The sequence below is a fragment of the Orbicella franksi genome, chromosome 1 (assembly GCF_964199315.1).
Source record: "Orbicella franksi chromosome 1, jaOrbFran1.1, whole genome shotgun sequence".
Lineage (NCBI taxonomy): Eukaryota > Metazoa > Cnidaria > Anthozoa > Scleractinia > Merulinidae > Orbicella > Orbicella franksi.
In genome coordinates this window covers 37,175,407-37,188,733 of record NC_138145.1, presented here as the reverse complement: position 1 = coordinate 37,188,733, position 13,327 = coordinate 37,175,407, and the positions used below count along the sequence as shown (strand labels likewise).

The 13,327-nt window shown below is 36.9% G+C and overlaps 1 pseudogene; it reads left to right on the top strand.

Moving 5' to 3' along the window:
• Positions 1–2,963: 2,963 nt before the first annotated feature.
• Positions 2,964–6,788, top strand: LOC145464176 (uncharacterized; annotated as a pseudogene).
• Positions 6,789–13,327: the final 6,539 nt, after the last annotated feature.

Below are 13,327 nucleotides of genomic sequence, written 5' to 3'. Positions count from 1 at the left end.
TCCTCACATATGTACGAGTTCCGCTAGCAACTACAGACGTACATAGTATTTTTAGAAATACCGGCAACTGATGAGATCCACATGGAGGATCGAAACCATGGTCTTGCCTGAGCTAAGCCGAACAGTGGCAAATACAACACGCAAAACAGTCAACAGACTTGCGCGTAAACAGCTACATTTGAATCATGTGGTGCCAGAACGACCAAAAGGAGGAATAAACCTATACATCGAGCTCGAGAAACATGAGCTCGATCAGATAGCTGCAAGAAACATAAGAATTTTTCTGGAGAAACGTATAGCTTTCTCCAAGTTACGGTGTCTTCGAAGAAAAAACTTACGAGGACAAATATGATATCCGTGAAAAGAATCAACCTCCTGTACTTGCAAACAGTTCTGTAATCACAGCCGGGTCCGGTGTCACAATATAGAATGCAAGTAAGCAACACTTTTACGGTAAATTTCATATTTTGTCCAGCGAAGGGAAAAACTTGGAGACTAAAAAGCATATCTTGCAATAGAAATGAGCCTAATGCATAAATACATGGCAAATTATTCCAAAGGTGTCATCGACGAAACGACATGCAGATAACAGAGGAAATCATGCACACCTATGACCTCTAAAAATTTTGCCATAGCACGGTCTTACGGCTCTACTCTAATAAAATTCCTCCTTATAACACAACATGAAGTACCCTTCATGAACACCAGTGAAGCAACAAAAAGGTCGAGTGACCGAACAGAGAATGGCAAATGTACAAATATATCACGAACAGTAGAAGTCGTGTAGACTAGTCAACCCATTTTACACTGAAATACTGCAAATTATACATTTAATATGTATACAGCTAAATATTTCAGTTAACGTTGCCGGATGAAATTTTTAGATAAAAAAAAAAAAAACCTATGCGAGAAGAACACTAATGATAGGCTATGTATTTATTAAGTTTGGCTTTTCACGTGAAAAAAAAATCTACTAGATTGTATTTTTGTGTGTGAAGTAGAAGCCTACACTATAAGACCACTAATGGTAGGCTTTGTATTCATTAAATTTGGCTTATCATTTAAGAAAAAAATGATTATACATCTCACAGCTTGCTTTTTTTGTGTGAATTAAGCAGAAGTTCTGCGCGTTTATGAGATGTATTTAATTAATAATAAAATAAAATTTTTAAACGTAAAATGAAAGCCTTCCTCTTAAATCAATTTTTAATGTGATAAATTTTATATGTAAATAGTTTTTCAATAATTGTTTATCAATAATCTTTGAGTATTTTTTAATTATCTTTATCATTATTATTGTCTCTGAAAAGCTCCCATGGGGAGTTGACAACGAAATTTGTATTGTATTGCAAAATAATTAATAATAACATAATTAATAATAAAAGTAATATTCACTCAGGATAATGATATTCAGTCACTCATTCTGACAAAGAAAGTTTTCGTCTAGCATGTAGAACCTACTGCTCCAATGAAACCCTGTTCCTTCTAAATGCCCATAGAAGACAGTTAGGATAAATTTTAGGGTTAGGGTAAGTTTTTAGCATGACTGAATTGAACGAATTGATGAAGGCGAATGAATATCAATCGCAATAGAGCTTGCAATATACAATAGGATAGAGTCCAGACTCCCTCCCCCTCCACTTCTGTCAGGAGACACGTGGCTTCTTACCTAGTCTCCACCTCCGTTAGGAGATCCATGGCCTCTTAAGTAGCCCCAGAGTAAATTTCAGCGAGTTAAATTAACCCCCATTGTGGGGTTAATTTAACTCTTCAAGCTGGAGTTAATTTTTTGGGAGTTATTTTAACCCCAAAAAGGAGTTAATAATACTCGCCGTGGAGTTAACTTAACTCCTCTTGTAGGAGTTGATTTTTAGGCCTTAATTTAACTCCTTAAACAGAGTTAAATTTTACTCCATGTAGGAGTTGAATTCCAGCCATCAGGAGGCCGGAGTTATTTTAACTCGCCAAGTAGAGTTAGTATAACTCAGTTTCGGAGTTCCTTGGAAGGAGTTACATTTACTCTGTGAGAAGAGTTAGTTTCACTCTATCTGAATGAGTTAGTTTCACTCTACCAGAGAGTGAATTTTATTCACTTTCAGTTGGAAGCCACTTTGGAGGAGTTACTTCAACTCTTATAGAAGAGTTAAAATAACTTACTTTGGGGAAGAGAGTTATTTTTTTTCTTACTGCATGGGAGGTATTTATTTATATTGATTAATCTATGTGATTAATGCATCAAAGCCACTGGATTCGTAGAGTGATCATGTCATCACTACAATGTGGTTTTTGGTCACTCATTTGTTGGACGATCTCCTTGCACTCTGACAGTAATTATGAGTTACTTAAACTATATCAAGAAGTAAATGTTACCATGTTCACTCTAGATTCCTACTGCACAATATAGAAATCACGAGCTCATAATCTAACTGCAATATAGAAAATAATGGAGAACCCATCACAATGCCAGATTTTCAATATTTGAACACTAATGGAAATACTGCAATCTGATTGGCCGAGTGCTTCGACTCTTCAACTACCACATCATAGAAATCTTGAGCACATAATCTATGGTTAATTTTATCTAGCTCATTATTCAAGCTTATGACAAAATATTTCTAGACTATGGTGGAGTGAAAAGTATTATACATTATAAAGTGATAAAATAGACAGTATATTGTTTATCAACCAATCAATCTTTATTTATACTGTCAAGGGTAAAGCATGTAATAGTTATACAATTAATAAACTTGTGGCCCTCTAAAATACACAATAATTAAAAATCAATAACTAACCTATGTGAAATTATTTTAAACCAGTCAAAAATGCATGCGAGATCAGCTAAATTCATGTTACATTATGATATTGAAAATTAAAACTGTACAAGTTAAAAACTGGAAAAATGGTGAATTTCTTTAAACTCCAATTTTTTCGGCCTTTAACAAATCTCCGTGCTTTCTAATGATATGGTTTCGGAAAGAAATGCATTTCCTGTAGGTCTTCGCGCAGCCATTAATTCCACAAAGAGCGTGGAAGTTCGGATCGCTGGAATGACAACGATACAAATGGTTAAGCAGAAAGGACAATGTAATGGCGATGAAATTCACGCAAAGATTGCAACGATACGCCGTCGTATATCAGATCTATCTCAGCTAGGTCTAGGTTCGTTCACTTCGATTGACCTGGGCGCTTATTTATATTCTATGCGCCCTGGATTGACCTTCCAACTTTCCCGCGCGCGGGGAATAGATTACCATCACACTCCAAAGGTCATTCAAGTGGCTCATGTCACCCCTCCTCCCCTGGATAAAGCAGAGATTTCTGTCAAGACCACAAATTCAGGTAAAAAGCCATAAGAAAACACAAGATACCCAGTGGAATACTTTTAACGAACTCTTGAAACGAAACAATGCAAGGGTTGCTCTTTCACGGGCCTTGTGATTGCTTACTCTGTCTACCCTAGACAAAAATATTTCTACATGTGAGCAGACACGTGATATGAGATATGAAAGTTTGCGCGGGCAAGCTAGGTTGGTGCACTCTTTCGTTTTGCAACGGTTGTGTGAGTATCGATCGCTACACAGGCTTCATTTCGCTCTTCATTTACCTCAAAATTGAAGAAAAGACTATAAAAGGTTAGTAACTTATCACTTTCTTTGTTAAGTGTCGCTAATTGCGGTAATCTCCTTTTGAATCTTTCATTCCATATGACGATGTTCACTCGTGCATGTACGGCCCATGTTAATTTGTGGTAACTGTCCGCGTAAACTCACATCCAAGTTCAAGTGATCTTTCAATTACTTCATCCATTGAGTTAGCATCTTCTTCAGCCAACGCATCAATATCTTCAGCAAAGTCCTCATCGTCATCTTCAACAGAGTCATCAGCATCTTCAACTAAGTCATCACCATCTTCAGGAAAGTCATCTCCACCTTCTTTAGCAAAGTCCCTGTCATCTTCTCCTGCCTCAACACTGTCATCTTCTTCATCTTCGAAATTATGTGCCTTTAGTCCCTGTCAACCTTTAAACTCAAAGTGTGGTTCATCTTGGCTGGTGAATTTTCAGCTTCCATCTACTGTGAGTTTGTTTGTAAAATGTTATGCAATAAGTTAATGACTGAGAGGTCTTCCAAAGCCTCTTCTAACATATTTAGAGCAGTAGACAACACCTAAACAAGGTTATTATTTGGATGAACATTTTCCCAAAATCTAGTATTACTTACAGACTTTTGCTTCCTTTACTCAGTACAACCAGTTTCATTCCCAGAATTTAAAAAGAATATATTAATATCTTACAGGTAAATGCTGCATAGGCAAATTGTACTTAACCTGTATGGTTCCATGGATTTCAGTAAAAAAATTAGACTGATTGCAATGTTATCTTTTCCCCTCAGTTTTCACCTGCTGTAAACAAGGCACTTGAAGAAAAAAAGTTGACGGGCAACAGGAGGAATGACTTGACGAGAGATGTGTGTTCCAGTCTAAGGGTACACACAATGTACCCTACAAAGGCAGAGAGGGAGCATGTTGCCTTCCTTCTCATAAAAAAGTTTCCTTTTTTGAGAGATGCCATTGGCAGTGGAATTGTAAGTTGAGTGAACAACGTTTATAGTCATTATAGTGTATTTCGATAAAAGTTCCAAGGAAGCATGTTTTTTTTCTTCCTGTTGCAGCTTAGGAAAAGTTGTTTAGGAAAAAAGGTATAAGAACATAAATTTTGCAGCGACAGTGAGTGGCAAATATTTATTGAAAAGAGACTGTTTCCTTGTAATTTGCATCACAGTATCAAAGCTTGAATGTGAGCACTTGAATGACCATGTTTATTCATTTATGTTGTTTATGTCCTCAAGACCTCACTAACAAGCTGAATTTCAATATATCAAAAGTTTCCCATTCTATCTGTAAATTTACTTAGTGGGAATCCACTACACAGCAAGTGTCACTGTAGCTGATATGTCTTATTGTGTTCTTGTATGGTAATTCAACTGCTTATCAAAACTTCAGGGTTCCTGGGAAACAGCATTTAAGAACCGATTCAAAAACCTGAGGAAAACTGGACAAAAGGGCGTGGAAACATCCACAGCAAGGAACCATAATAATGACATGGGAGAAAAAAAAGAACCATAGCCGAAAAAAAGGCGCATAGAAGAAATATTTGAAATGCCAGAAGGCGAAACAGCAGAGACTTGCCAGGAGCATGTTAAAGCCATGAAGAAAGAAATGGCCCGATCATCTAACCGAAATTTGGCAATGGTGAAGGAACTCATGGAGTTGACACATAGCCACAGAAGGCAGTGGTTCCTCAAAGAAACGGTACCCATAAGTAGCTTCATTGAAGAATACCCAGCACTTAAAACACCATTTGGGGTGAGTGTATCTGAGAGGAGGAGGTAGTAACCATAAAAACTCGGATATCATTGAAATATCTTATGGAAATGGAATTTATACTGTTTCCTTTAAGATACAGTGAAACTGGAAGTTAAAGGCTTTATACCATTCATCTTTTTTGTTATCATTATGTTATTACAATCCTTAACAAAAGTTGTATGATATTCAGTCATCCATGTTTTTCATCTGTTGAACCCCTAAATTTGTTGTGTATTGTGGAAAAGTAATGCACCTAAGGACTATAAGAGTTTTCAACATGGAATGAGGGTAAGGTAGCGACCTAGACTGTCATATTATTTGAGATTGTACATTGTTGGTTTTATTGCAATTTGTTACACCTTGTGATACGATATACAGTGGAAACCTGTCAATCCAGTCACCAATGGGCCACAAGAATCTTGCCGTATTAAAATGGTGGCTGTATTAAAAAGGATTTTTTCTAAATAAACAAATGACTGAGCTTTTGTCTGGGCCAGAATAAAGTGGCTGTAATAATGAAGTGACAGTATTAACAGTTCCATTGTAACTGCACATAAACTAGGTAGATTTTACTTAATTCTTAGGCTTCGCTTCAATCAGTTAAAGACATACATGTAAGCATTTCTTTTAATTTCAGATAAAGGCAGAGTTTGCAAGAATTTTGGGCAGGAAAAACCCTGTAAGGGAAATGACTGAAACTTTTCAGCAGGTCTGGGTGGAAAAAATCCTGGCATTTGCCGAACCTCAACAAATTGCAAAAGATGTGGTGCCAGCTATGAAAGATGCTCTCACAGAAAACCCATCAAAAAAAAAAGGTAATTTCTATTGTAAAATTATGCATAATTTGTCTTCTTGTTGGTTCCCTTCATAATACATACATTACATACATTATTGACTAGAGGTGTTTTTTTTTTTACCTAATGTGACTTATCATGCACTTTTGAAATCAGTGTGTGCTTCCAGAAAATATCTATACACACCACACAGAAGGTATTGCAAATTTTGCAGTAGTGGGGGTCGTAAAGGCTAAACTTCTATGGGGAAGTGTGAAGTGGAATTGCACTCTCTGTGGGAGAAGGTCGAGGAGCTGAAACTGAACAAAAACTTCAGTGGTTAAGGTTTTGAGTATTTTCTGTAACATTACAGTTTGTTGTCATCATTATCTTTGTCATGGTTGTTAAAATATTATTATAATTTCCATCAAATATCTTTGCTCATGCTCAAGTGGTTTAAATGTGTCACATGACTGAATATTTCCCAGCTCAGACTGGAGAATATTTCAGTGATATTCCCTAAATATTTTATAATAAACACAATCACCTCCATTTAGCATAAAAATATGCTTGGATATTTTCCCATGGACATCTGCCCCAAGAAGCTCATAGTTTTTTTTCAGCTACACTCTTGGAAAACTACGAGCTTCCCCAAAAAGGTAATGACTACACATAAAAAATATATGTCAAAGCATAATTCCAGGCCAAATAGAGACTATTAAACAATTAGACCCATAGCCTCTGAGGGCAAAGGGCCTGATTGTTTTAGTATCACCCAACTAGTTGGACAGAAAAAGCAGAAATAAAGTTAACAAAGCAAGTTGAAGAAAGATTTATTTGGGAATAATACAAAAGAATTTCACTACTCGATGACTATTGCTAATAGTCCTCTAGTAGCATAGCCAATCAAAATGCAGGATTTGCATTAGTCCACTAGTTGGGTGATACTAATGTTAATTATATATCAGCTTTAAACAGAAGGAATATCTTTGACTGATAGTTGTATTTTGATTTCAAGGAATTGAAGAGGCTGCTGCTGTTTTGTTGTTGCCACGTCTTTTGAGGGAAAAGGGAGGAAGCACAGAAGACTTCATTAAGATCTGCACGGTATGGCTAATTCCATGCATAATTGAAATATAAAATAATGTAACATACAAGGCCCAGTTATACAAAGTGTTGTCACTTCTAATTCTGGTCTGGAATGAAGACACATCACACCTTTATTAATCTCTCGTGTTTGTTTATTGGGCCACTGTTGTTTACCGTTCCTTCCACCCCAGAATGAAATATTCCAGCAAGAGCCACCTCTCTACAGTAGCAACTGTTTTTGGTCCCAGTGAATGGTCCATACATTAACTCTTACTTTGACCTCTCCACAATGGTCACCTCTCCAGAATGGCAATGGCCATCAAAACTTGTCTCCAGGCAGCCAAAAACACTTCTTGACAATGGCAATTACAAAATAATATACAAAATAATAATCCATTTACATGTATCATTTGAGTTTTAAATGTTACATTACAACCTGGAATGAAGGTAGATATGTAATTTATAATAATTAGTTCAATACCTAAATGTTAGTAATTTATTGGTATAACTTGATCTGTTTTTCCTGTAGGTTGAGCTTATAAAAGCTTTATGTATTTGAATATCAAGGATGACCTGGGATGCTTCATTTACAATAATTTCTTTTTTGTTTTCCATGTAGGAGGAAGAATCTCTTGACAATGTGATCAAGCAGACAAAATTCCCCAGAATCATTGGTTCTGGGGAATTTTGGGATTTGGACATGCTAAGCATAGCAGTTGAGGGGGAGGTCGTTCTGGACTTGGGGTCCACCTCCATGGCCGCCACATTAAGCCTTCTTGTGGCATGTTATTATGTGTTTAACATAATGTATCCTACTAAGTGCTCTAATGCCTTTTTTTTCTGTGAAGCTGCTTTGCTTGATATACACCAAACTGCCAAAAAGCGAGTAGCAGTAAATAAATTTATTTCAGCTCTGAAAATGTAGGAAGCTTTGTAAGAGGCTGCATTATAAAATACTATGAATTAGTTTATAATTGTTTATACAATATTTCTTTAATTATTTTCTAAAAATTATACAGAAACCCTGTAATAATTAGTGATTTTGGACAAAGTAATACATAACACGAATATAGATTTCATAGAATTATACTATAATTGATAGGCTATTTATGCAATAGATATATTATAAAATTTCTTTCCTGTCAAGATAGTTAAATTCAGAATTGGTCAGGGCTTTGATAGTGTAGCTTGTTCTTCATGTATTGTACCATGTACCAAGCAAGCAAGTACCCACACAGGTAGATACATGCACGGGTACTTTGTATTTCATTTTTTCAATCTCTTTTGGAGTGTTTTGCTAATAAACCACTTTCAGCAGCTAGATTTCATTAAGTTATATTTCAATTGAGACTATTTATGCAACAGATGTATTTTATTTTTTTTTTTATTCTCTTTCCTGCAGAAAGATTTTATAAGGGTTTCAGATAGTTGTTATTATTTATGTTTCATTACTACCATGAATGATAGTGATATTGTGATAATAAAAATTGTAATGGTGATACTCCAAGGTAATTTTTGAGTGTTTGGTTAATAAACCACTATCAGAAGCAAATATATGTGTGTGTGTCGTATACTGGAGTAATTTAAGTTGCAATTCATAGTTCTGTTGCATTATATTGCTGTAGTTTTGTTTTAAAGCTAACGTACTTCTCTTTCACAAAGGCTCTGGGGAATAAACTGCCGAGCCTTGTGCAGAGGTCTGTTGTTTTAGGCTGAATTTTTATATGTCAAACCTGGTCTATTAACTCCCTCCTGAAAGAGTTAAATGTATCCTCAAAAAGGAGTTCTTTTTAACTCCTTTTTTAGAGTTAAAGTAACTCCAATCAAGGAGTTAAATCATGAGGAGTTAAAATGACCTCAAAAAAGGAGTTATCCTGTACCTAAACTTTTAACTCCATTTTTGGAGTGAAAATAACTCCATAAAGAGTTAGAATAACTCCGTTTTAAGAGTTAATATAACCCCGACCTCAGAGTTGTTTTAACCCCAAATTTGGAGTTAAATTAAGGAGTTAAAACAACCCCAAAAAAGGAGTTATCCTGTACCTAAAATTTTAACTCCAATTTTAGAGTTAAAATAACTCTCTGAAATTTACTGTGCCCCCACCTCCCTCAGGAGACCCAAGGCCTCTTAAGTAGCCCCCCACCCCTTCATTAGACCCATGGCCACTTAAGTAGCCCCCCACCTCCTTCAGTAGACCCATGGCCTCTTAAGTAGCCCCCCACCTCCCTCAGGAGACCCATGGCCTCTTAAGTAGCCCCCCACCTCCTTCAGTAGACCCATGGCCTCTTATATAGCCCTCCCTCCAAAAAGTGGGTCCCTGGCATGTAACATAGTTTTGACCACTTCCCTAACGAAACACTTTCCGCTAATTAACATCGGTAGCATGGTTTTTCCCATAGCAAAGGTCTTCCGCCGGCCTGTCCGTCATCGGCTGTAACGCATTTAATTATCTACATTTCGTAGGATGGGAAATTGACTCAATGGCATTGACAGACCAGTCAGTCATGAGCTGTGGCACTGTTAATACTTCGTGTCATTCCGTCATTATCATGTAATTTATTTCACACGCCCTCAAGGCGCTGTTTTAGCTTTTAGTAATGTAATGCCATTAACTCACCAGTCAGTCAGGAGCTGTGGCTTCGTTAATGGTTTCGTCCTTTCTTAATCCTTGTATTGAGTACTAAACACGCTAGTTAGTCATGATAGGTTAACCCTTTGGTGGTGTTATTGCACCGTCATCTACACGCTAGTAAATTAGGACCTGTGGCTTTGTTATTGCCTATAGTCCTCATATCTTGTAGAGTTATTGTCACGTCATTTACACGCCAGTCAGTCATGAGCTGTGGCACTGTTTATGACTTTAGTGGTTCCTTTACTATCACTTCTGGATCTAAGTCAGTACGACACGCTCGGGCTACTCCGACACTCGTTATAGTTTGTTTTCAATACCTAAGGAGATCAGACTAATATCTCCTTTTTGGGATTATCGGGTTCCTTGAATTTATTGTGGGCTGGGCTCTGCTCTCGTCTTGGTGGGGCGGCCACAATGTGTGGCTTTTGGCGGTTTTTCGTGCCCCACCTTTGCTGAAGATAACATCAAATACTTGTAATTTTTGATAACTTTAGCTGAGACAAATAAACGTCACCCTAGTGGCCATATTTACGCCAGATCGGTGGCTTTGTTTGTAGAGTTTACTTATCATGCTTCAGCAAACGAGCGCGGCGAGAGCAGCCCCCATCCCTAAGGCGAAAGGAAAATGGAACGAGATAAAATAATTGTTCCTTCCATGGCAGAAGGCATCGCATTGTGCGCCGCATTTATTTTAACATTTGTATTTATTGTCGTAGGAAACTTGCTCACCATTGTTCTGTTTGCAGTAGACAAGAGCCTTCGTAAGAGAAGTTTGTTTCTAGTCATCAATATGGCGTTTGCTGACCTGATGCTAGGAGCTTTGGTTCCACCTATGTTCGTTTACGTTGTCGGGTTTGAATATCAGTTTTGGTCTGCCGGATTGCCGATGTATTTTGCAGCTTTGCGCAAGATCGTTTATACCTTTTTCTCGCAGGCCTCCTTAACTTCAGCAGCTTTAGAGATTTCACGCCACTTATTGGCCACACAAGTATCGAAGACTATCATTACGAGCATACCGCATTGTTATTTGTGTGAACTGGGTAGTTTCTCTGGTTTTTGACGCAATCTTCACTGCATTGAATCTCTTTATTTCAAGCAAACACGCTATATATCCTTGGATGGTATACGCCCTGATTGTTATATTCATCATATGTGGTTGTAACATCGGCATTTGGAAAAAATTTTCAACACGGAGGGGTCGCAACACAGCAACCATGCAGAGCCTGGCGAAGCAAACGCTTTACAAAGACCTTGATGTTTGTATCTACTCTTGGATCACTGTCGTGGCTCCCTTTAACCATTTTGATCAGTCTAAAATTAGTCTATCATGTCCAGATACCTAGCCGTTGGTATTACCTGGGGGTAGTTTTAAATATATCGAGCTCCTTTGTGAATCCAGTTTTGTACGCGTTAAGGATTCCTGAGTTCACAGAAGCCCTGGTTTTGTGCTGCTCTAAAAGGTCAGCGGCGCCGATCATTATAGCAACTAAAAGACAGAAAAATAAGAGCCGAGCCCGGTCAACTACAACTGGCGTTTGAACAGGAAGTGATGGATACCAAACTGTAGTGAAACGAGACAATAGAACATCTAGGTTGATACCGCGGGTTTTAGTCTCTAATATTTCATAACAAAACATTGTTTTGGACATTGTTAATAAATCGTGCTAATATTTGATTCTACGGTATACAATCTTAAAAATATTGTGTATCGTCAGTGAACTCAACAACAGGTTGAATAAGTGAAACTTTGGATCTCAACTTTATTAGTACAGCATTAATGTACTCCCTATAAACACTACACAAAATACAAGAAGAAATTAATTATATTCGTGCAATATCTTGTTACGATAATAGCTGCGAATTAAAATAAACCTCAAAATTAACAAGGATGCGTCGGAAAATTTTTGGGCTTGGCTAACGATTTTTTAATTCTCCTTAATACTAGGTGAACATAATTTTGTAGTTGATCAAAATATACAGTTAAGAAAGAGAATTAGCAGCAGCTATGAACATTATAGTAAATAAGGACGAAAATATCAAAAGATGTGTATCCGTTTCTACATCTGTGATAGGAACCGTATTCCTGTAAGACGTGTACTGAGTTTTCTTTAAATACACATTTGTAGAGGCCTGAGTTGAAGTTTGGTGACTAATTTCTTACTGTTGAAGCATGTAACTCCCAGAAGAAATTAAGTGAAAAGAGAATTTAATGTTTTTGTCCACACTTGTCATGTGCGGACTTCTAGACTGTACTGATCATCCCGCTTTCACTTTTTAAAAAATCTCATGCAGCTTTCTAAGTATGTTTTGTCCTTCGATTGAAAATAATTTACTTTTCTAACCATTTACGGTTGAAACGCGATAACTCCTTGCAATAGTCCTCACGCGAGCTACAATCACGGGACATAACCACGAAAATGCTTTTTGAACTGTTTCAACCTGGTTTGAGGCCGGTTAAAAAAGCCTTGAACAAGCAAAGAAACAGAAAACGGTTTTTCCCCAATAGAACACGAAAAGACCTCAACAGCCAGAAACGGTTGATCCCAATAAAACACGACCTAAATGTATTCTATATATTTTGGTTTTTTAATTTTTTTTTTCACTTGTCTAGAGAGGCTAAGAGAGTGTTCCTAGGTCGCTAAAAGTACAATTACTAGCTCAAGAACAAGTTCAGCACACTGTGTAACATTGAATTTTCATTCCAAGTCCATTTGTTTTTCAGAAACTGAAATTTGAGACAAAAAGAGCGCCAATACTTATTTGATGATCATCATTGAAATTTGTGGGCCATAAAATGGACAACGAAAACAGATGCCGCATCTTTATGACTTCATTGACACTGGACCGCTAACAATGTGCACTCAATTGCCAATCTAACTCCAAGTAGCATGATAAAACCAGCTCGAAATCTCTAAGTTTACTTTCCCCGTCGGAAAGGCTTATAACCTTGACTTATAAACTCGAGTTAACGGAGAATTAAGCTGTAAGGTATGGTTCCTCAATGGTAAATACTTCTTGGAAATTCAAGATCAAACAAGACATTGAGTAAATATGATTCTGTTCTTTATTCTTTTGTAAAGTTAGAAAGGCAAACATTTCCTTTTTAAATTAAAATTTTTAATTGCGTTCGCCGCCAGAGACTAAATAGCGATGATTAGCTTGTGACAGATGGCAATTCACGAACGCAGCAAAATTAAAAAGCTATAGTAGGTCTGGTGAATATATCTGATGTTTTCGCTTATAAATCGCTCTGCACATGTAAATCACTTTATACATGTTTTTGAAAAAGAAAAATATCGAAGACTCCTAATGTCAATGGATTGCTGAAGAATTCCATGAACTATAAAAAGTAAATATTGATGCAATATTCATGCTATATATTTATGCAAAATTCATATTCACTCATATTTATGACGTACCCCTAATGGATTGCTGAAGAACTCGATCTATAAACAATAAAAAGTCAAA